The sequence below is a fragment of the Coregonus clupeaformis genome, chromosome 33, assembly GCF_020615455.1.
Source record: "Coregonus clupeaformis isolate EN_2021a chromosome 33, ASM2061545v1, whole genome shotgun sequence".
Taxonomy (NCBI): domain Eukaryota; kingdom Metazoa; phylum Chordata; class Actinopteri; order Salmoniformes; family Salmonidae; genus Coregonus; species Coregonus clupeaformis.
In genome coordinates, this window is record NC_059224.1 from 655,062 (window position 1) to 680,878 (window position 25,817).

General features: G+C 46.4%; 1 protein-coding gene across 1 annotated transcript in view; it reads left to right on the plus strand.

Moving 5' to 3' along the window:
- The first annotated feature begins 2,375 nt into the window (after positions 1-2,375).
- The window catches only part of LOC121548458 (zinc finger homeobox protein 3), a 163,214-nt gene continuing 139,772 nt past the window's right edge, over positions 2,376-25,817 (plus strand). The window contains 1 exon segment of the mRNA XM_041859877.2: positions 2,376-2,830. The gene's annotated coding sequence lies outside the window, so the exon portion shown is untranslated.

Consider the following 25,817-nt stretch of genomic DNA (forward strand, 5'->3'; position numbering starts at 1 on the left):
CAAAGTAGCCTAAAACTAGAATTACAACTGCGTTTGGAATCTCACAAATTACGTCAAGGAGAAAAATAAGATAGGCCTAGTGTTTTGTATAATCTACATATTATATCAACTTAAACGTGCACTTCTACATCAAATTTAAAAAATGAATAGACAATGTGATTCAGATTCATGTTACTCCAATAAACATTATGTAGCCTAACAATTAAATTAAGCGGGTTAGTTTTATTTTTGAACAGAAAGTGTGCATACTGAAAGTGAGGGATTGTCAATTTCTTTAAAGAGAATCAACAATAGAATTATCATGACAAAAGGCAGTGGGACAAGCTCAAAGGTTGATTTCTAGAATACAATATTTCCATTCGGGGAAACCAAACGTATTAAGTGACCATCTCTATAAGAGGCGAAATGTTTTGGGGGAAAGTGAAGGGGAAAAAGGCAAACCTGTGGAGAACCTCACCGATCTATACTACAGTTGTTAGTATTGATCAAATGTCACCTCTTTGAACGCAGTCGTTTGGAAGTTTCTCCATTTATCAGGAATAATTTCGAAATGCACGGATATGACTTGAGTAATGCCAATTATGCTTGTTTTCAGATAACTGTTTGATTGAAATCATACACTCATAGTCAAACATTTAACCACTACGAGAAAGTCATTCACAAAAACCACTTGAAATGAAATATCAAGTGCAATGAGATGATTCGATTATTTGTTATAATTTGTAATAACAGGTGAAAATCATTAGGGCTACAAAGTATAGGATTAGGATACTTAGGAAATGTTTATTGATTATGACTGAATTCATTCCTATATATTCTACCTGTATTGACCTGCATAGGCATGGGAGATATGAGAATCATGCAATGCAAACTCCCCCAATGCATTTCATACTGTCAGTAGCCTAATCTGCTGCGTAAGTGTTTGTTGTATACATATTCTATACAAAGGCCTACTCAAACACATATAAACATCATAAATGCAGAATTCAATGCTTTAGCTTCGTGGCCAATATCACCCACAGAGGCAAGCTACTCAAAACTAGTGGACTGGACGTGGGCTATATCCATACCATATACACACACAGGAAGTTGGAGTCTGCTTTTCACAACTTCAACTTAAATTCTGTAACTATTTTAAATACATCGCCGACATACTGAGCATGTCGAGGTGTTGTATTTACAATGGTGTTATCAAGTGTCATTTGTAAACTATTGTTTTACACTGACAGTAGACTGTATAGTCTCCAATCCCCTCAGGTCTCCCATCTCCCTATCTCCCTCTCACTACTCCTGGGACAAAGCATATTTTATCGAGACAAATCTCAGTTTTTCATTAAAGGATTCCACATTCTCACGAAAAGGATTTCTGTTTGTATCCAGAAGTAGGTTATTATACATGCATGCAACTACAGTTACAGAACGTATCAGTCTGTTACAGTGAGGCTAAGGCAGATTTATCAGATGCATCTTAGCTCAAATTATATATGTGTAGACATATAAAAGTAGTGCTCCCTACACTTGATAGTGTGGAATAAGGCTTTTTAAACTTTGCACAACATTAGAAGTAGTGTTACACCTGCTTGTTGTAAGCTTTTGCAACTCTAAAGCATGCAAAGAGAGTTATTGCGTCTCGTTTTGTGCTTAAAATGCACGGATCATGTTTAAATAGTTTATTACGTTTGCAAATATATAAATACATGGTTAATTAGTATTGTCATAGGTGTTCTAGTTCTACATTCTAGTTTAAGTGGCATTCTGTCTTATCCCACACGTTAGACATGTATCATCATGAGACTAGGCATTCATTTACAAAACAAAAATAAATAAAAGCTATTTAGTTGTCTATAGCAAATATGTGCACATCTTGTCAAAGTTTCCTTATGCATAATGCTTAATTTCTTGGTTACTTGTTTTCCCGTACTGTCCAACTGTAGCTTATCATAAAAAATATTGATTTGTGTCTATAAGTTGTATAAATACATTTCAAAAGTATTTCAAACTCCAGCAGTCAGCACTGCTGTCTCAGAGTGCATCTAGTCTCACTACTAACACAAGTGACAATATAGGAAAATGTGATAATGAATATAGGCTATTACTGTGTTTTAATATAAATGTGTTAATAATAAGAAATATAAATGCGTTATAGCCTAATAGCTTAAAAAAATATATAGCCTATAGCCTAAAAAGAACGGACAAAATGCAGCGAAGTGCGGGGTATTGCGTGCTTTGCGGCGGCTGTGGCGTCTACTCCAGTATTAACTTTCACTGTCTTCCTTCTAATCAAACTCTTACTTTCCGCTGTACTTAATTCCATATTTTCAATTCCTGATCATTACTTTCCTCTTTTTCTTCTTCCATCTATCCATCCATCCCTCCCTCCCTCCTCTTTATCCCTCCCTCCCTCTCTCTCTCCCTAGCTCTCTCCTTTGCTGAATCTTATTGATCCAGAAGGTGGCTAATTAGCCCTTCCCGTCGTGCCTGTGTAATGAAGCACATGCGCACTGAATTAATCACAGCCATTTTTTGCAGGAAACTAATTAGCAGGAATAAAGATCCAAAGAGTTTTTTTCTTTTCAATCATCAGATCTCACTTTCACCTCTTCCTCGCTCCCTCTAACACAAGACTCATCGCCTGCTTTGCATCCAAATTATTTTTATATTGCCCTATACAACTAATACTTCGTTTTTTTACACTCCGCAACAACAATGATCTTTCTTTTGCCATCCTAAACGCAAACTGACCAAAAGGGACTGCCTTGATGGGATCTTTAGCCGAATCGTCTCAATACTGGATTAAAAAGCAAGGATCACAAAGCGGCAGCGAAAAATTGTAAGTTACAACTTTGCGTTTCTCTCTTTTCCTCTCTCGATGTTTCTACGATTCGATTCTTTTCACTTTTAGTAGTGGGCTAACCGAAGGTTTCTCCTATTATCCAGATACGCACCGATCTTCACTATTCTCATATTCTGAGAAATGACAGGCGATCACAAGTTATATCATGCAAGTAGTTTTGTTTATTCTCGGTTTTATTCGTATTCATTACCTGTGTTTACATCTGCGTTCGTCCTCGTTCTCCTCATGACTGGAAGAAAATAAATGGTCAAGACAGCGATTCCCCTCCAAGCAGTAGACCACAAAAAACATATATTTAAAAACACATTTGTGCTTTTCGATGGAATCATGAAAGATAGAGAAGTCTTATTGGTGTCAAGAAACACATTTTGAGGACGATTATGATGTGAAAGGGTTACATTCAGCCTACGGAGGGTAGCGGGAGCTGCACATGAGCGTAGCCAGGAAAGGAGCACATTAGTCCAGCTTGTGGGTCCGTCTACGTCCCGCGAAAGAGAAACACCGCCCGCGTTCTTATTTTGACAGATATGCCACTTGTTCGGTCCGCTGTTTTCAGCACCATCACGGGTTGATAAAATCCTTAATGTTAAGCAAAATGTTCACGTTCCGATTCGTTTCTTACATTTGTGTTTCCCTCCGCCCCGCTTTACATCTCAGTTCCTCTACTTTTCTCTCTCCCCACTTTGTCCATCATTTTCTTTTATTTTTCATTCCTGTTTGCTTCTTTGAAGCGATGTTAAAGTCGATTCTTGCTGATTCCCTGACGGAGTCACATGCAAATCGATCGGTAGGCCTATGTGTGTGTGTGTTTTGTAAATCTGGTGTGTTTCATGACAAGAGCGGATCAGTAAGACCTCGGGAACGGGAGAGCCCATAGCCGAGGCAGAGAGTTGAGCTGCGGGTTGCATGGAAAGAATAGAATGGTGATGCGAGCAGAGAAAGGGATTTACAGAATAGGTTGTCTGTCCAACGAGACAGATGACAGCTCGTATGGATTTTTATGGAATAAGTAAGAGCAATAATATAACATTTCCTTCCCACTGTCTATAGCTTACCTTCATAACAAATAACAAACATTATACTAGATAGGCCTACAAAAAGGAAACATTATCAATGAAAACTCAATAGCTATGGTATAATGCTATTCTATGACCTAACATGCTTCCCTGCGTAATAATAACCGTATTACTGATTTCGAAAGTAAACGTAACTATTTCTTCCTAAAACAACCAGAAACTAGACTAAATCAACTTTGGATGCGTTACTGTCAGAATAAATTGTGTAATCATACACGACGGATTGTTTGGAAAAAATATAACTTGAGAATTTTACAAAAAAAGATCTAAACATTGGCCAGATTTGAATTGGTAAGCAATAGATCGACTAGTAACAAGACGCTGGGACGGATTAGGCTTGCGTGAGAATATAACTAGTCCCTCCGAGAGACGGACAGATAGACAGGAAAAAGCAGAAATGCTATTGACCTCCCGACGTTTAAGACCCAGAAAGCAGTGCCAAGATGCCCAAAAAGTACAGAAAACATAGAACAACATGGACGAAATGGAGGACTCTCGAAGAAAGAGTGAAAGAATGAGGCAGCCGACGAGTTTTCGCGACAGAGGGATGGAAAAGAAAAGCGTTTTGCAAGCTAAGGCAAGGCAGGGATGTGCTGGTTTGGGGGAGAAAAGAGTGGGAGGTTGAAAGGCTGGGGGTCAGACGGCAAGAAACAGGGGAGCAGGGGTCATCGAGTGAGTGCAAGAGAGATAAAAAAGAAAGAAGGAAAAACCCTACACAAACAGCCGAGGGAAGGCAGTGGGAGAGTGAGACTGGGGGAAAGGAGAGGGGTGGGGGGGTTATGTTGAGGGGTCACACAAAGCATAACACTGAGATTGAGGGGGTCAGCAAGTGCAAGATAAAAAATATGCCTCCAGTTTGGTAAACAGGAGAGAAACACTATACAAATGTTTCTATGGGTTTCTAGTAGGATGGAGGAAGGTATAATAATGGGGTTTGGAGACTCAGACAGAGAGTAGGGGAAAGCCAGAAAGAGAAGGAGAGAAGGGAGCGAGGGAGGGGGTAGGAGGAGAAGGATAGAAGGGGTCAGATAGCCATGGGCCATGGAGAAGGAGGCAGGGAAGAGGTCAGGAAAACAGATACTAACACCTTTCAGACTTGCCCCAACTAGAGGGGCCAGTAGCTCCCTTATAGATAACTCAGACCAGCAGTATGTCCAGGACTCAGAGGATAGTAGTGGGAGAGATGGCAAACAAATATACTAGCAGGAGCAGTGGAGGCTTTTTTTACTGGAAGAGAGAATATAATACCCCCTGCCTCTTTATTTTTTGCTTATATTATTATTGATGTATTTCAGGAGGGAAAACTTGGAGCATTAGATTTTGGGCCTATATGTCTGTTTTTGTGTATCTCTGCTCCGTAGACGTAGGTTGGGCAATAATTACAAGCGTGACATAGGAAAGGAAATCTAGCATAGTACATGTGCTGTGCCAGGACTCCCTCTCCTCTCGCCATCTCTCTTTCCCTCGCCCCTCTCTCTCCTCTCTCGATCTGTCTGTCCTCCTCCTTTACAAAACAAGTAGCAACGCTACTCGGTGTCATCTCACTTGCTCTTAGAAGACTCCTGGATTTGATATCAAACCCTTTGGTAGAAACATTTGAAAAGCAACTACAAAATGTATACTACAGATTAGGAGGATTTTGATGCCTTTTTGATATTTTTCAAAAGTAATTATCCAATGTATAATATTTATGTCAGCTGCATTTACCTGCTCAGGTATGGTTTAATGTGGGTTTTAAGATGGTTCTTGATTTCCTTATGTTGTACTCTGTTAGAATCACATAGCAGACATTATGGTTAGGTGTAGGATGTGCATTTGGTGAACCACTGTATCTGTCTGACCGTGCTGTGTATTCTGCTTAAGGGGACTGTGGGTTGGGTAGATGTCATGAGGGACTATGTTTTTACCATAGATAGCTACAGCACACTGAAAATCATTGTAAATACTCAACTTTGATTTCCAATTCATTAGTAATGACCAGGGTTGTGTTTTTGTAAAGTATTAAGTTCCATTAATCCTTGACAGACGGAAGGAGGGGGACTTAAAGCATGATCCTCAATTTGCATATTTATTTTAATTACATGTATTGATAAGGACTTTATTGCATTTATCTCAAGACTATATTTTGTTTTAAGGTCTTTCATTATCAGTCACACAGTTTGTTTATATGGACATATAACAATATTTATTTTATAGATATATTTACATAAAAAAAACATATTTTGTGTAAATTTGTACACTTGTAGTTTGTCTTTACCCATAGTTAAATGTTGTACTTGACTATTCACTATCACCATGTAATGTTCGATAATGGTGTTAAATCATAGGATACACGTAATAGGACAGAACCGTAGCCTACAGTATATGAATGCCAGCACACCTGGCAGAATGTTCTATTACTCTATGTGTAGAATAGGGTATGTATTCTGCCGGGAAGTATGATATGGACATTTAACTTATGGTGTTGATATAATGTAACATTTTCCACAATTGTTATTATCATCATCATTAGTATGATGTTTATTATCAACATTATTATTACAAGTAGTAATAGACTAGGAGTAAGGATGTTAGTATCATAGTTATCTTTATCTTTATCATGATCTTTGTTTATAATATCATAAGCAGTGAATAGTCAGTAGTGCGTTAGGGATTTGATTGAGGTTCCTGTTTCAGTGATAGTCTGTAGATGACGCCCTGTTCGTCTATCCTGTTATACTACCTGCGTTATCTCCCTATGTCTGGTTCCATGAACGTATTTGATTACTGGTGTGTCTGAGACTGAGTGTGTAGGTCCTATTTGGGTTTGTGATTGGAGGGGGACAGGAATAAGGGGTGTAGTAGTGTTGAAATAAAGAGGAGAGCGGTGACATGGTTACAGGGTAACGTGAGGGGGAGAGACAGTGCCCCTGGTCGTCTACTGCCCCCTCCCCCCTCCCTCCTCCCTCTGTCTCTCTCTCGCTCGCTCCCTCTCTCCCTTGCTCTCGGGGGCTGGCAGCACCCCTAGGGAAGCTCTTTGCCATGTCCCTAGTCAGAGAGAGCCCTCTTTGGGCAAGCGCCAGGCCGCTAAGGGGCAGGCAACGCATGGACTAGCACAATATATTCACCAACCGTTGGTCACGTTGCCAAATCAAATCCAAACAAGGTTTATTTTTTCCTCCGAAAAATATTTTTTACCAGCGACGATGCCTAATACATTGATATTTTTTAAATAATTTACATCAGTAGTGATGTCTTTATTAATTATAGCAATTAACTATTATTATTATTATTATTATTATTAATAATAATAATATTTTTGGTATTATTATTACATTAATTTAAACCAGTTAATTATTTTAGATTATTTTTGTTTTTTTATCACAATCTTAGATTTTGTTGTGATTGTAGTTATGAGAAATTACTTTTACAGTGGGTTGACTTGCTCTAAGGGCGAGGATAGTATAAATATGAATATGTTTGTGTAGATTCGTTTTCCATTGATAGCACTGGAGAGAGAAAGAGGCTAAAGCGTCTCCCTCCTCCATTTGCTGTAGGGCTTTGTGGAAATGAGTTTAGCAGGAGCAGTGGCTCTGATTACAGATGATGGTTTTGAATATGCAAGCTTGTCCAGCCAGGACCTGTTCTTCCAGTTGTCCCGTAGCCCAGGCCAGTGGCATACGTGTCAGCCGTGTCATTAAGGAGCGGGCTGGGGGCGGGACACGGACTGGGGGGAGCAAGGGGAGGGGGCCAGGAGATGGCAGGGATTCTTAGGTGTGTGTGTGTGTGTGTGTGTGTGTGTGCATGCTCTACCTGGTTTCTGCTCCCAGCAGCCCCGAATCGCCACGAGAGCTCCTCTATGCCAGCAGCGAACCGATTTTATGTCCATTTCCCCTCCCTGTTCCCTGTCCTCTTTTTGAGCTCTTGTTCTTGCTGTCATTCTTTTATCTTCTTGAAGTGAAGTTGGCAGGAATTTCTGTGGTTTGCTGTTTCACAATATGTTATCGGGTTAACATTCACTGAATCATTTTGGGGTAGATTTACAATTGGGAAGGTGTGTGTACTGTATGTGTGTGTCTGCTCTCCTTTGGTTATTATTCCGTTTTAGGTGGAGGTGTGCAATGTCACGTTGTCAATTTGAGAGAATTTCAGAGTAATCCTTATATTGTGAATATTATTACATGAGATGTTGGGTATTATTGCTGACATATCTTCAAAATATAAAATAAAGCAGACGTGTTTTGTTTGGTAATATGTCTGAACTTGAGGAAGAGAATGAGAGGGACTGAAAACCCACACCTGATTAATGTGGTAGAGAGAGAAGGGGGTTAGATACGGATTTAAATGGAAGAATTCCTATATGGTCGTTCCTGTATTTTCTTCCCATCAGGACATGTTTAAGCAGCTATAGAGGGCCTTCCACGTTGGCCACTCGGCCTCCTTTGTAATTTATATAGCACTACATAAAAAATACTAGCTGGTATGCTCGGCTTGAGAGTTAGCCCTAGAGCTCCTATTAGAATGTATATAGCTACACCCATATTTGCATCCAAATGCAAACATGGTAATTGAGAGTGATTGATACTTTTCTGAAAACAAATACAGATGTGGAAGTATGTGTGTGTATGTTTATAATAAGACACACTTCTCAATCAACATAATTAGCAATCTAATCATTAGAAAATACCATTGGCATTGCACATTATCTGTTTACTGCGTACACTCTAATGTTTATGTTTGGGATCCGATTTATATAAATAATTTCTGATTATTACATTTTTAATTACAAAAACACACAATGATAAACAGAAGCACTGGTAGCTCCTGTCATTTCCCCCATCAGTGTGTAGTGATGTCTGTGATGGTTATATAGCAGTGTTAAGCCATGGCATGTTGCTAGGGTGTTGTATTTTGGCAGGGACTGGTCCACGAGTGCTGTGAGATGTGATGCAGACGAGTGCCGGAGAAGTAGTAGCATAGCATGTTAGCGGTTAGCGGAGGCTAGGACAGCAGTAGCATAGCAGGTTAGCAGCTAGTGGAGGCTAGGACAGCAGTAGCATAGCAGCAAGGCCGTGTCTCATATTCAGGACAGCAGCGGCTGGCTGTAGCTCCCCGCTGTGCAGGCGGGCCGTGCAGCGTGCGTATGTAGCCTACGTAGCTACGTACCCGGGCGACAGGGAGCACTCCAGGGGCTGCCCAATTGATCTCTGCAGAACCCCCCCCCCCGGCCAGGCCCAGCCGAGCCCACCCCTCTCCTGGACCCCGGAGACCAGCATTCCACCCTCGGCGCTGGCGCTTATCATCACAAAGGACAGAATGCATAAAACATGGTGGACACACAGACAGAGGTCGCCTTTCTCTTCCCACACTGAACCATGGAACAATGCATGGAGCCTTCTGGCCTGTGACTCTGATGACACGCTCACCCTCTTTTCATCCTCCTCTCTTTCTTTGTCGTCTTCTTCCTCTTCCTCTGCGTATACTTGTGCTCCATGCAGCGATGCCTGTCCACATATTGTTTTGTTAGTTACGCCATGTCTATCAGTAATATGCTATTGTCAGCGCTAGTCAAATGTGCATTATGTAACTGAAACGCTGCTATTAAAAATGCACGGCGTGAGACTCCCCAGTGAAGAGAGTGTGTGTTGTGTGTCGTGGCTGTGTACACCAGGTTCCAGAAAGGCCATGTGTTACGACATTTCGTCAAGATTAACTGCATAATTCTGTCATATTTTTAAAAAGAGACAAGCAGCATTAATACAATATTCCTTTTTCTAATGTGGTTATACTCATTTGATTATTTTAATATTTCATAACAATATATCTATATATATATTTTTACAGCATATACAAAGGCATAAATATGATTTTCCATTAACTTAAATAAAGAATAATATAATGATTAATTAATGAATATTATGGTAAATTGAACCAGTAGGAATGTTATTTTTGCTGTCGTTCAGTCAGGTGATCCTGTTCATACGTCCATCTGCAGCAGATGTCATTTTGCCCTGACTGTTTTACGGCTAGCTAGCTCAATTATGCAACAGGATTTGCTTTGGCTGCATTGTGTGTGTGTGTGTGTGTGTGTATTATTAGGTAGTAGTGTGTGTGTGTGTGTGTGTGTGTGTGTGTGTGTGTGTGTGAGCGTGTGTGTGTATGAGCGTGAGCATGCAAGCCTCTCAGCTGCAGCGATGGCCTCTATTTGTCGGTCAGTGGGCCGGCCAGGGAGGGAGTGAGGCCAGAGAAAGAGCCAGTGACAGACGGTCAGACAGTCCCTCCCTGCCTCCGTTACACTCCTCCCATAGCTCCACGTGTCTAACTCACATGACACAATTTGAAGAATCCAGATATATTTGCTTAAAAGTGTTGGTGTATTTGTTCAGGCGGTATTATCCATCCGAGGTATTGTCCATGTACGTTCTTGTTTTGTTTATGCTACTATATTTGAGATGTCAGTAGGATTTCTTTAAACAAATACATATTTTTTACTCAATATTAATTTCTGCTAGGTTGGATATTCATTTTATTTCCAGGTGGAGGTAGCATTCATTTGAGGTGCTAGCAGTGCTGTGTATTTACAGTCAGTTAGGACTATGATTCAGTGGCTATAGCAGTGATGGCCGTGTGGGGCTATCCCAGTCTCAGTCTCATGGCTGGGCTGGGCCGGGTCTAGGCTGGGCTGGGCCGGGTCTAGGTTGGGCTGGGCCGGGTCTAGGCTGGGCCGGGACGGGTCTAGGTTGGGCTGGGCTTCAGGAATGCGTCGTGGGGATGTGTTGGACCCCAGCAGGCCCATTGCACTTCCTCTCTGTGTACCTCACAGCTTATCCTCCTCAGGATTAGAGAGAGAACAAAAGAAAATAGGGATTGGAGGTGCCCCCCTCTCCCTCTTTCCCTTTTTCTGTGTAAAAAAAAAACTCTAACAAAAAGTGTGATTCACTTGCAAATGTGCGGCAGCCTGTCCAGGTCCCCCATGGGGCAGAGAGAGAGAGAGTGGGAGAGATAGAGAGAGACGGATAGAGAAAGAGAGGACAGACGGAGAGAGACGGATGGAGAGAGAGAGAGAGAGAGGTTGTAGCAGCTATGCTCCCTAACCTCCAGTCTCCTGGAGTGTGAGGCCTGCTCACCACGGTAGGCCTGATGGGACTCTAGGATCTGCTATTTCTGTCTGACGCTCAGGAAACGACGACTGCTCCCAAGCTATTCACATCCCTGACATCTCATCTCCTGGGCTTAGAGTACTCTATGCACGTGATGAGATTCTGTGTGTGTCAGTGTGTGTGTGTATGCATGCATTTGACAGCCATTGTTGCCGGTGTAGTATTTATGTAATATTGTCATTCTCTCCGGGTTCCTTGGTCTGTTGTTGTTATCCCCCTGTCTAGGGGGCCATCGGGGCAGCAGTGAAGGGGTTAAGAAGCAGGGATAGCCCCCTTTGTCTCTGCGGCCCTCTTTGCCATTGTTGTGGTGGAATTGAGCTCGGTGCACCTCACTTGACCACAGCAAAGCAATAAAATGGCCTCTAAGTGCTGCAGCCTCCCTACCCCTTCTGATGGCAGCCCTCCACCGGGCTTTCGCCGCGCTCACACACGGACGCATGCGTCAGTGCTGCTAACTACGTGTTTTCCTCTAGCATTCTCAGACCAGCTTATTATTTAATGCAATTTTAGTTTTCTAGTCTAGCGAGCGCTAACGAGTACGCTGGAAATTATATATTTTTTATATATTTTTTATTGTGTCTCACAATGCACACTGATGCATGAAATGCATGTAGCTGATATTCATAAGCATTAGTTGAATGTGGTATTTTTTTTATTTTCCTGTTCTGTCAGTCATTACATTAGCCTGCTCATTGTGAGACACATTATACAGATACCTAATATAAATATGTGTTGTGTTATTTTGATGCAAGTAGAAACATTCAGTGAATGTAAATAAGGAAGCATCTACAGCTATTTTCATGAAGTAATTGTTTTAATATCTAGAGACATTCAGTATATGTGCTGCATATTTACATTGATCATTAAAGTCATTTCAATGCAATGGCCCTGCTTGTATTTCATTAACATAAAGGTAATGCTATTGCATTGTGTTCAGTTGAAACGCTAGCTATGTAGCTAGCTACTGTGTTGGGTTAGTACTGTACTGTGTACTGTGTGTGTGTGTGTGTGTGTGTTTGAGAGTGTGTGTGTGTGTGAAAATGTCAAGGCCAATGTCTGCCCCCCTCTCTGAATGTGTGTTCAGACATCAGATCTGTCCCGAGTGTTGCAGCCATTTTGGTGCCTTTTTAGAGGTCTCTATTAACACAACCACAGAGGAGAGGAAATGATTCAATTTTTACTTTCAAATTACATTTTTACATAGACATGTTCATAATGCTGTTGTTGCAATATTTATTTTTTCTAGCATCTTGTTATTCATTTATTAGGATATATACTATATTTATACACAATGAGGCAACATTATAATTTTTTTCTTCAGTGTTTTATAATTTTATGTGATGTTGTTTTGTCAGTAGTGGTAATAGCTATGGGGATACTGGTATAAAGGAGACACACAGTAATATCATTATTTAGGGTGGGGCCTAAATTACGGTAAGGCTTCCACGTATGGTGTTGGTGCTATTGTTATGGATAGCATTGATGATTGTTTATATCACATTGTCCTCTTGCAGACGTTATAATTAAAAAAGGAGAAATAAGCTGTCTGTCTCTGTCTCCTCTCATCAAATGAGCATTTAGATGTCAAACAGGAGATGTCAGGAGAGCCATCTGATTGGCTGGGGGGTTTAATTGCCCCTGTCCTCCCCCCTCTCTCCTGGGTGGAACCTGTTTATGCCAGGTGTCCTACAGACTGTATTAAGCGTTGCACTGGGCTGCAATTAAATCAACACTTCCTCAAAGCCACATTATTACACATCCACTGTCAGATGAAGGGCGTCAGTCTGTCCTGTATGCTTCCCCACTCCCCTTCTCCTCCTCCCCACCATCCCTCGCTCCTATCTCTCACTCTCTCTCTCTCTCTCTCTCTCTCTGTCTCACTGTACCTAAAACAAATGCTACTTGCTCATTTTCCCTGTGTTAAATGAACAAACACGAGGACCTCGGAGCCTCATAATAAATTGATTAGAGAGATGCAGACTCCCACACAGTAGCACCCAGTACTGGAGCTGTGTGTGTTTGTGTTTGGCCTGAGGAGGAGGAGACGCATGCAGACGCAGACGTGTACACACACACACACACGCCAACCCAACTGAGGCTAATGGCAGACCTTCTGCCTCTCCCCCACCCCTTCCATGTGTTTGGGCTAGCCACGCTCTGGTCACTGTATTGTGGCCGGTGTCTGGCGTGGTGGTGACAGACTACAGCGTCCTCCTGGCCTTTTCATATTCATCATCCCTCACTCCCATGACTGTTTGGTTTTCATTTGGAGGTTCAGTTACCCCGGCACGGGGCTGTGCTGTGGCCTGGAGGGGGTTGGGGCGTGGGTCTATAGTGGGTTGGGGGCCCAGGCAGGCCTCGGGGGACCGACACTAGGGTAGACGGCCGTGACAGACTGGTGACCCTGGCTTTGTGACGTCACAGAGCCCGTCTGGTCGCTGCTGAATTCCCTTCAGCTTCTGCTCTGCTGTGTGATAGCATTCATAATGATGCATAGTGACGCTGTGATTCAAACAGCAGCAGAGAACAGTGGCCTATTTGTAGATGGCATGTGAAAACAAAACACAGCCTCTGATAATTAGTTCATCCTCCCGTGGTAGAATGACTAAGTATCAACTTATCTCCCTGTCTTTATCATGCTTCGGTAAGAAAAGGCATCTTTTTTTCCCATCCATTTCTTTCATACCGGACAGGACAAACCGGCCTTCCTGTTGAATGCAGGTATAAACAAATAGCAGCGAAGTGTTGCTATGTGAAGCTGTGTGAAGCAGCAGAAGAACTGAACACAGCCTGGACACATTCACCAGGTCAGCCAGAGGTGAGCGTTGGGCTGGGAGCTCAAAGCCTGAATTCTTTCAGTAGTTAGTTGTCAGGTGCCATTGTTCTTTGTAGCAACTCTCTTTTTTTTTCATCAACCCCCACACACTCTATCACTCTCTCTTCCTCTCTCTGGCTCTCTCAGTAGTCAACGACTTCAGGGCTATGTTTCCTTTGGAGTAGGTTGTTAATCGCCTGCGGTTGCTGGATATGTAGAAATTGCCACAGAGCTTAGGCTTGCTAATTTGTGTAGCATCTCTGCTGAGGCTCAATGTGGTTTCTGCAGATCAGGTGAGGTGTGCTGTGTATGACAGAGTGAGAGAGCATGGTGGTAGGTTTAGGTTGGCCTCATTTCTCCTCTGTGCTCTGTAAGCCAGGTGTTCCCTCATGTTGGGTCCTGTCCCGGTGTAGAGAAACAGGCTGCATCGTTGCAGGTGAGAACCAGGCCTCCGGCGCTAACATGGCTCTCTTCCTACCTGCCTCCAGCAGGGCTCCTGGGGCCTGCTCTCTGGGGCTGTAGAGGCCTGTGGAGGGTTGCGCAGGGCTGGGGGATGGAACAGGAAGTGTCCCCTCTGTGTAGTGGTTCTCTCTTCTATTCTGTGCCAGAGCAGACTAGTTATTAGCAGGCCTTGGAGAGAGGCTCTGGCTCTTGTCCTCTCTCAGCAGCAGGGCCAGTTTGTAGGTGACACAGGCTTTGTTTATATTGGCGAGGATAGGGGGAGGGGAAGGAGAGGGGAGAGGAGGCAGGTTCACAGACACCAGTCCCAACACTTCCTTCCGTTCTTTAGCTTTTTTTTATGAATCACCATTGTCATAACAACAGTGTGGACAAAAAATGACATGTAAAAAAGGGTGAAGAAAAGAGTCCCTTATTCAGACATTGTTCCAACATTATGTATAGAAACTCTAGAATTATAGACACGGTTAAAGCACCGCATCTGGTGTATCTCCTCTTCAATGTAAAGCACAGTGTAAAAGTGTTCTGACTGACTGACTAGCCTAATCTCTGAGTTTGGCCTGCTCTGCCAAATCCCCCTATCTCTCCTCTCTCTGCTTCTCTGTGTAAGTCAGGTCACATTAAACAAGCCTGTGTGTTTTGACCCTGATCAGCAGAGAACACACTTTCTCACACTCCTCAGACCTCTGGTTTCCTCAGGACAATCCGGTGCATGTGTGTGTGCTGTAGAGGAGTGTGAGTGTGTGTGTTTGTGTATTCGTGTGTGTGCGTGTATTATGTGTGTGTGTGTGTGTGTGTGTGTGATGTGTGTGTGTGGTATGTGTGATGTGTGTGTGTGGTATGTGTGATGTGTGTGTGTGTGTGTGTGTGTGTGTGTGTGTGTGTGTGTGTGTAGTATGTGTGATGTGTGTGTGTGGTATGTGTGAGTGTGTGTGTGTGTGTGTGTGTGTGTGTGTGTGTGTGTGTGTGTGCACACCACCTGCACCCCCCTGTTTATCCCCCCAGTACTGTGGCTAGTGTCAGAAAGTGTACTTTGTCATGACGACCGGCTGTGTGGGCCTTCAACAGGAAGCCTGGCTGCACTGTTTCACAACCTCACTAGAAACAGGAACCAAGTGGAGTCGAGTAACCAGCTACCCCTTACACACACCGCTCCATTCCCTTCTCTGCCATGCCATGAGTGCCAGCCTGCAGCCAGAGCAGGCACGAGGCGCAGGGAGGGGGTTATACCCTGTCACAAGAGGCCCCCTGGGAACCCCCTAGAGGGGAAGAGGTGTGGCGAACGTCTGTTTTGGGCACAGCTTGTGTCAGCGTGTTTAGCACTGGCCTGAGAGGGCATTTATATGCAAATGCTAAACAACCAATTGGGTGGCTAATTACATTGGGGCTATTGTGTCAGTGCCAGTCTGGTTGAGGAGAGGAGAGGCAGGGAGTTTTACTAACATGCCAGGCCTGGTCTGGACTTCCCCAGCTTGTTTACTCACTGTCTTTCCTTATTGCCCCCTCATTGACACTCCCCCTTTGTGTTGGAGGTGCTATTTCCCTTCATGCTAGCTCCTCCCAGCGTGGTGTAGTGTAGAGTTAATGTACTAGATTAAAGAGGCAGTACACCAGCCCTGTTTATTCCCTCTTTTCATCCTCGGTTCCCTCCTGGTGTTCTCCTCTCTTCTTTTCTCTCCCAGCCCAGCCAGGTCACAGTCAGACAGGGAGGAATCAGCAGCCTCTTATCTCTCTCCCTCCTACTACGAAATGCTCTGCTAATTACTGGGGGTGTTAAAAATGCATTTAGGTCAGGTTTTTAATGGCATGCAAATTTATGAGCAGACGGAAGCAAATATTAACTTGTAGAGCCACTGACAGTCATTGGCTGGGGACAAAGGTACACCTCTCTTAACTGACAAATGCCATGGTTCCTCATTGTGCTCCGGTGTCTCCCTGCGTTAGCTGTCGTCAGGGGCTGGTAGGCAGGAGGAGTAAGGACAGCAGGGGAGCTGGGAGCACACAGGCAGCAGAGGCTTCTACTAGAGGCCCAGGCTTCCACAGGCCTACTCTCAATGCTTATGCACACTGTTACCATAGCCTATCTGTCCTTTATAGCACACTGCGCGTGTACTATCACAGTAAAATCACACTAATAAAACATAACTAGCAGATTCACTGTAGTTTTCATTTTTTTATTTAAAAAATGTCCTTACATTTTTTAAACAGGTAAATATATTACACTGGGTTACCTTTTCCTGACCTCCTCTACACCCCACAGTGTGTTTGTATGTCAGATGGGAGAGGTGAAAGATGGTATATTACAGACTCGGTGAATGCCGCAGCAGAGCACTGTGCTTTTGATGGTGTCTGTCTTGGCTTAGTGGAGCAGCACTGGGAGCTGTCAAGCCCTGATGACCCCACGCACTCTGGAATAAAGAGGCTGGATGGCCGATGGCTGATGGAGGGCCAGGGAGTCAGGACCAGGACAGGACAGGGCCAGGCCAGGGGCAGCGTGCCCCCCGGACACCCAGAACCAGGCCCAGCCGCCCAGCTGTCCTATGGTGTGACTCCACTGTGACAGCCAACCCACAGAATGAGCTGCCTTGTTGATGGAGACGTATCTCTCTCTCCCCCACCTTTCCTCCCTCAGAAATGACAGCAGTGCTGTCAGTAATTACCATTGATAGAATTATGAAAGGGGCTAGAGATGCAAACAACACGTAGGCTACAGAGGGCGAGGTAGAAGGAGAGAGGGAAAGCTTCCATTTTGAATAGAGAGGTAGTCCCAGTCATGACATGAGAGGAAATGGGTTAGCAGCGTGGAGTTTGTGTCACGAGTTGCTAAGCCAGAACCCAGAAGCAGACCAGGACAAGGTAAGTTGAAACGAAGGTGAGTGTTTATTACAAATTCAAGAGTGATGCTGAATAATCCAGGGAACAGAGCGGGCGGCGTTGATTAGTTGTTGGGGGTGCAGTGGTTGATCCCATCCTGGGTCGGCAGCCGCCGACCACCAGGCAGAGGTTGGATGAAGGTTCCGGACGGGTGACTGCAGATGGAACAAAACGGGGGTAAGTAAGCAACAAACCAACAAGGTGCAAAAACAACAAAACTAACGCTAGGCTCTAAGACTGATACTCTGGTAAACCTACTGTTCATGGCTAACGATCCGGCAGGGAATGGATGTTAGGCCAGAGCCTAAGAAGGGTGATGATCAGGACCAGGTGTGCAGATGCTGATGGGAGCAGGTGGAAAAGAGAGTCCCCGGAGCGTCCCCGAACCCTCGGGAAACTGGAGATCACGAACAGAAAAACTAGTCACCAGACAGGACCCGACTCAGACTGCCGGGATCGTTACAGTACCCCCCTCCGACGAACGCCACCGGGCGGACTCCCGGAGCGCCAGGATGGAGGCGGTAGAAGTCACTGATGAGGTCAGCATCTAGGACCTGTCGCCGCGGAATCCAACTCCTCTCTTCAGGACCATACCCCTCCCAGTCCACGAGATACTGGAAACCCGGCCCCGCCGTCTGGAATCCATGATGCGACGCACCGTGTAGGCAGGACCACCTCCGATCATCCGAGGAGGAGGAGGAGGAGGCGGAGGAGGCAACAGAGGACTGAGGAAAACAGGCTTGAGGCAGGAGACATGAAAGGTGGGATGGACTCTGAGCGTCCTCGGGAGTTTGAGTCGAACTGCCACCGGATTGATCACCTTCTCCACCACAAACGGACCAATGAACTTCGGTAACAACTTCCTAGACTCAGTCCGTAACGGAAGATCCCGTGTGGCCAACCAGACCCTATCTCCGATGGAATAGGTGGGAGCGGGGATCCGGCGACGATTCGCCTGGAGCTGATACCGGTCCGAAACTCTAAGGAGTGCCTTTCTGGCCCGATGCCAGGTCCGGTGGCAACGACGAATATGGGCCTGAACAGAAGGCACTGAGAGCTCCTTCTCCTGAGAAGGGAACAGGGGAGGTTGGTAGCCATACAGGCACTGGAAGGGGAGACATCCCAGTGGCAGATGTAGGGAGAGTATTGTGGGCATACTCAACCCAAGGCAACTGAGAGACCCAGGAGGTGGGGTTGGAAGAGACCAGGCAGCGTAGCGTGGATTCCATCTTCTGGTTGGCTCTCTCCGCCTGACCATTGGATTGGGGGTGAAAACCAGATGTGAGACTGACTGTAGCTCCAATGGCCAAACAGAAGGACTTCCAGACAGCAGAGGTAAACTGAGGGCCACGGTCGGAAACGATATCACTGGGCAAACCGTGGACCCTGAAAACCTCCCTAACCAGGATCTCGGACGTCTCCGAGGCAGAGGGAAGCTTGGCAATTGGCACAAAGTGGGCGAACTTGCTGAATCTGTCCACGATAGTCAGAACGACCGTGTTCCCCTCAGAAGCGGGCAACCCAGTGACGAAGTCCAGGGGCCAGATGCGACCATGGTCGCCGGGGAATAGGAAGGGGGTGAAGTAGTCCAGAGCTGGGCCGATTGGTACTCTTATTCTGCGCACACACTGGACAGGCAGCAACAAAACCCCGAGTATCCTCGGCCATGGCAGGCCACCAAAAACGTCTGCGAAGAAACGCCATTGTCCGAGCCACGCCAGGGTGACAAGCCATCTTGCTGGCGTGGGACCATTTGAGGACAGCAGGACGAACCGACTCAGGCACAAACAACCGACCGGGTGGACCGTTACGGGACCGGGCTGAGTCCGAAGGGCCGCCAGCACCTCCTCCTCAATCTTCCACATAACTGCTCCCACGACGCAGTTCCGGGGGAGAATTGTCTCGGTCTTGGACCCACTCTCCTCCGTCTTGGAGAACATCCGGGACAAGGCGTCCGCCTTGCCGTTCTTAGATCCAGGTCGGAACGTCAGGGAAAACTTGAATCGTCCGAAAAACAACGCCCACCTGGCCTGACGGGAGTTGAGACGTTTAGCCGATTGCACGTAAGCAAGATTCTTGTGGTCAGTCCAGACAATAAACGGTTGCTCCGCCTCCAACCAGTGGCGCCACTCCTCCAAGGCAAGTTTCACCGCGAGAAGCTCCCGGTTACCCACATCGTAATTCCTCTCCGCAGGCGAAAGGCGACGAGAGTAGTAGGCGCAGGGATGGAGTTTACTGTCCGTGGAGCATCGCTGCGACAGGATGGCGCCAACTCCCACATCAGACGCGGCCCACTTCAACGACGTAACTGACGGGCCGTGTCCGGTTGAGAGAGAATCGGTGCGTTGGTGAATCGCCTCTTCAAATCCAGAAACGCTCGATCCGCCTCCGGATTCCACTTGAAGGTCCTGATACTGGAAGTCAAGGCAGTTAACGGAGCGGCCACACGGCTGTAATCCCGGATGAATCTGCGGTAGAAATTCGCAAACCCCAAAAAATCTCTGGAGCTGCAATCTCGACCGGGCTGGGCCCATTCCAGAACCGCTCTAACCTTCTCCTGGTCCATCCTAATCTCTCCCCTGGAGATGATGTACCCGAGAAAGGATGTCGTGTGGGCGTGAAACTCGCACTTCTCGGCCTTCACGAACAGGCGATTCTCCAACAATCGCTGCAGAACCTGCCGGACATGCTGGACGTGGTCGGAAGGTTCCTTCGAGAAGATCAGAATGTCATCCAGGTAAACAAACACAAAGAGACCGATCATATCTCTCAGGACGTCGTTCACCATACTCTGGAATACCGCTGGAGCATTGGTCAGTCCAAACGGCATCACCTGATACTCGAAGTGACCCATCGGTGTATTGAAACCCGTCAACCACTCGTCCCCCTCTCTGATCCGGACCATGTGATACGCATTGCGTAGGTCTAGCTTGGTGAACACCGTAGCACCCTGTAAGGAGTCGAAGGCAGAACTCATCAAGGGCAGGGGATACTTGTTCTTGACCGTGATGTCATTCAACCCCCGATAATCAATACACGGTCGAAGAGAGCCATCCTTCTTACCCACAAAGAAGAATCCTGCCCCCAGGGGTGATGACGAGGGACGAACGAGACCAGCAGCTAGGGACTCCTTGATGTAGGTCTCCAAAGCCTCACGTTCAGGTCGGGAGATACTGTATAACCTTCCCTTGGGGTAGACAGCTCCAGGGAACAGGTTGATGGCACAATCATATGGTCGGTGGGGAGGGGAGTGACAGAGCCTTCTGCTTACTGAACACTTCCCCCAAATCGTGATATGTCTCGGGAACCAGGGACAAATCTGGGGGTTTAGCCTCAATCACCTGACTGGGAACCGAATGGGGCAGGCAGTCTTGAGACAGTTAGCATGACAATCAAGGCTCCAACTCGTTACCTTGCCCGTCACCCAATCGAACGTGGGATTGTGTTCCTTCAGCCAGGGGTATCCAAGGACCAGAGGAACATGGGAAGACGGCAGAATGAAGAATGAAATCATCTCAGAATGATTCCCCGACAACCGCATCTTAACCGGTTCAGTCCTCATCGTGATACGTGCCAGACTACTGCCGTTCAGAGTGGTAGCTTCAATGGCTTCCGGCAATTGCTCCTTGGAAAGCCCCAGCTGTTCCACCAACTCGGCATCTAGAAAGCTTCCATCGGCACCTGAATCGATAAAAGCGTTAATCGCTAAGCTCTGATTCCTGTTCATAAGGGTAGCCGGGAAACGGGGTCTGACAGAGGTATTGAGAGGTCGAAACTGGCTCGGCTAAAAGTCCTCCCAACTTTAGCGAGCCGCGCAGTTTGACGACCCGACTGGAACCTGAGAAGCTGATCGGTTGGACGGAACCCATTGCTTCTCCCTCCTTCGCTCTCGGACTCGATTATCCACCCGAATAGACAAGGCTACCAAGCTGTCCAGGTCACTAGGCTCCGGATAGGAGATCAACTCATCCTTGAGCTGCTCCGACAGACCCTGGTAAAAGGCCGCTTGCAGAGCCTCCTCATTCCACCCACTCTCCACAGCCAACGTCTTGAACTCGATCACGAAGTCGGCCACGCTGCGAGTTCCTTGGCGAAGCGAAAACAGGCGCCTAGCTGCGTCCCCCCCTCGGACGGAATGGTCGAAGAGCTTCCTCATCTCGGCCGTGAACCCCTGGTATGAAGCCATGCAGGGATCCTGTCGTTCCCAAACGGCTGAAGCCCACTCCAGCGCTCGACCACGCAGCAACTCAATCACAAAGGCTATCCTAGCCTTGTCTGTGGCATAAGAGTAGGGCTGTAGATCGAACACTAATCCACACTGCATAAGGAAGGAACGGCATCTTCCCAGCTCCCCTCATATTTATCCGGCGCCGGAACCTTGGGCTCACGGAAGGACACAGCTTCAGAAGCGGCAGGCGAGATGGGTGAAACCGGTAGTGGATCCTCCACCGGACACTTGCGTTGGTTCTGGACCTCCGTCAGACCGGTAGAAAGGTTCCGAACTGACAACGCGATCTCCTGTAGTACCGTGCTATGATGGCCCAACATCTTCTCCTGCTGGGTAATGGCATGGCGAACAGAGTCCAGGTCCGCTGGGTTCATTACTGGCCGGATCGTTCTGTCACGAGTTGCTAAGCCAGAACCCAGAAGCAGACCAGGACAAGGTAAGTTGAAACGAAGGTGAGTGTTTATTACAAATTCAAGAGTGATGCTGAATAATCCAGGGAACAGAGCGGGCGGCGTTGATTAGTTGTTGGGGGTGCAGTGGTTGATCCCATCCTGGTCGGCAGCCGCCGACCACCAGGCAGAGGTTGGATGAAGGTTCCGGACGGGTGACTGCAGATGGAACAAAACGGGGGTAAGTAAGCAACAAACCAACAAGGTGCAAAAACAACAAAACTAACGCTAGGCTCTAAGACTGATACTCTGGTAAACCTACTGTTCATGGCTAACGATCCGGCAGGGAATGGATGTTAGGCCAGAGCCTAAGAAGGGTGATGATCAGGACCAGGTGTGCAGATTGCTGATGGGATGCAGGTGCGGAAATCAAGAGAGCTCCCCGGAGCGTTCCCGAACCCTCGGGAAACTGGAGATCACGAACAGAAAAACTAGTCACCAGACAGGACCCGACTCAGACTGCCGGGATCGTTACAGTTTGAGCCTGGCCAGATCCCCCTGTACTGAAGACAAAGGTTGACCTCCTCAAAGTTGGAGCAGCTGGATGAGCTGTAGTTCTCTGCTGTTGTTTTCTGTCTCTCTCTGCTGTGCAGATGTACAGGTCATCCCTCTGCAGCCGTTTCTCCTGCAATTAAAAACCAATTACGAGTGGTGCCTCTTTTGTTATTCAGAATAAACAACTATTGTGTGTGTGTGTGAGAGTGTCTATCTCACCACATTCTTGAATCTCTGCTGAATAAACAGCCATTTCAGACCGGCCCTGCTGCATTCCTGGGGAATAATTTGTCTTGCGCTAAGACAAAGAAAGAAGGAGAGGTAGAGAGAGAGAGAGAGATCAGACTTTGGTGTCGCTTTTTTCCCCGTTCTGCCACTTGGGTTTCGCCGCCATGTTGCGTGGGTAGCCACCACCTGTGGCCCTCACCACGCCAATTACACCCCCCCCCATGGACACACACACACACACACACACACACACACACACACACACACACACACACACACACACACACACACACACACACACACACACACAGGGGGAGACTGTTGGCTGGCCAAGGCAGGCTGGATCAAAGGGTGTGTGTGAGGGAGCCAGGGCTCCTCGTAGAAAGCAGCTGCTCCTCGCTGTCTCTCCCTCTCACCCCAGATGACAGCAGCTAGAAATATGAGGCCTCTCCGGACCTCTGGCCTGGGAAAAGAGGACGGCCTGACACACACATTCAGAAAGCCTTTTGTCTCTACACACACACACACACACACTAAGAAAGCCTTTTGTCTATGCTCATTCACTCACACGGCCACCAATACAAATAGACTTGGAAGACGTTTCATTATAAGGCTAAATACCCTCTCACACATACCAAACCATTACATTCTCACATGCTTCTCTGTATTGTCCATTTAATGCCACTCTTTCATTTGCTGTTTTAGTCTATTTGAGGGCCTTTCTCTGCACCTCTCCCCCAGCCGTCTACAATTCTATCTGCTCCTTCTCTCAACTAGTCTATCCTTAACTCCCTCTGAAGGTGCTTTTCTTCCTCTCTGTCTGCCCCCTTTTCTCCTGGCCTGTCTGTGCATTCTCTCCTTGGCCCTGGCTCTCTCTCCGGTGTGTTCAGGCTCTGACAGAGAGGGTTGAGAAAGGCATTCAGCTCCCTAATCCGGGCTCCCTCCATCAGGAATGCTAATGTGTGTGTGACCCGCCGGGCCCGGCAACATCTGCAGGAGCCTGTGCCGAGGGCCCCCTCCACCCCGGCCCTTTGAGCAGCTCACTCGCTGCCATTATTTCATTGTTTCACTTGACGCCTGTGACTGGGCGGTGCAGGGCGGTTAACCCTCTGCTGCCCAGTCCAGTCCTATGTAGCTTAGTTCTGCTACTCACAGAGGCAGAATGGTGCTGAGGAGGGGTGCAGTTAGGCCCTGGGAGGAACAACCCTTTACTAGGACAGGGCTCCCCGCCTGTCCATCTGGACCCCCCCCCCCACCACCACACACACTGTTTACCCACACACATTCCACTCACTCAGTAACAGTGTGTGTGTGTTGAGGCAATCTGTTTAAGTGTACAGATTGTAAGCTCTCTGTCCATATAGCTAATGGTGAGTTAAGGCGTAATTGCAGGATTTATCCTCTGTGTCCCACTGTTGGACGTCACATAATGGACAGACCTAGTCTGTACATCAGGCAGGGCAAACTTTTATTTGATAGGGTGAGATGCGATGGGGGGTGGGGGTGTTAGCCTATCAATCCTTGTTATTAGATTTTCACCCACCCCCCTTTGCCAGGTATTTGAGTTGAAAGAAATGATTGTTTGGATTGTCTCCGTTTTCAAAAAGATGAATTACTGGTAAAGCGCAACTGACAAAGTGAAACTGCGTCAAGCCGCAGCGCTGCTGATTGAATTACACTTCTCCCCAGTCAGTCCCAGTCCTGGCCACATTCCTGCATATGCACTCCAACTCCACCATGCCATGGACAGACAGGGAAATATATTAGATTTCTACCTCCCTCTTCATCCATGTCCTCTCTATAGCTTTGATAGGTCTGTGATATGGGACCTGTCAGACCCTGGCCCTGCTCTCTGTCTGAGGAGACTATCTGTGGGTCACAGACAGGTATGGATAATGTCTAGAACCCACAGCCTCTCTAATGGCCAGGAGCTGAGCTTGGAGTTACAGGTCCATGCAGGAGGCGGAGCTCCCAGATTGGAGGCATATGCAAATGCAGCGTCTAGTAATGAGCCTCTCGAGATAGAGGGTGTAGAAATTACAGTGATAATTTAGAAGGAATTCATTCAAAATACAAACACTGTCTGTCGTTGAATCCCAGCATAATCAAAGGAAAGAAAGAAGGGAAGTGAGTAGGGAGATTATGGGGGCTTTCCCGTGGATAGACAGACAGACAGCATGGGAGGTTCACTGATATGGACGCCCTGCGCCTGATTGAAATCATTTGAAATGTGGTGAGGGTTTAATGCAATATCTGCAGCTGTGTCCAGGGAGGGGTGTGTATGTGTCACCACTCCACTACTAGCTAGGCTTTGTTATGGAAGGTTATGTTTCATTTCAACCTCCCCATTTTGATAGTGGGAGGTGTTGTGGTGAGGACCCACACCAACACATCGTTCATGTTGGAGCTATTCTGGCCATTTTTATCAAAGCCACGATTAATCATTACATTTGTGCAAAGCAGAGCCACTGTTACCATGGGGACCCAAATGATCCCCACTGCTTTGCATATCAACAGAAAAGTTGCAGAGCGCGAGGTGGAGGCCTTAACTGCAACCAACCTGCCTGGCTCTAAAGAGAACTCCATGGAACAGCCCCTTCTCTCAGCCCCTCTCTTCCCCTCTGACACGTAACAGGCCTGCTAGTGGACAGAAACAGACAAATAGCCTTCAAACAAAGCTCTCCCCCAATAGTCAAGATGGTGCCTAATGACCATGGCTAGTTTAAAGCAGAGAGGACAAAACAAGTAATGAATGTGTTAGTACTCACAGTACTTAAGAAGGCCCATTTCCATTTTATTTATTTCCCTTTATATCAGATGTGTCTTTTGATTATGCTGTTCGAATGTGAATTACAAAGTGCATTTAATTTAGATCTTACATTTCTCAAAAGGGATTTTTCAAATGAGCGAGTCGCCCAGATCTCTCCTTGTGCATGTTAATTCCTTCAGAAGTCAGTCTTGTGGTGTTCAGAAGCCACGGGGACTTTGCTTGCTCCTTACAAAACAATTGGGGACTTTGAATAAATGGTGTTCTCCTCTCTTCTGTATCCAGCCCAGACTAGACTGTCCTCAGCCCCTATCAGTGCTCATTCACACCAGGGACCTGAGGAATGTCATCCATTTTAGGATCAGACCACATGCCCTGACAGGCCTCCAGACGCCTCCTCTACATTCACAACAACAGCAGCATCACACTTTGT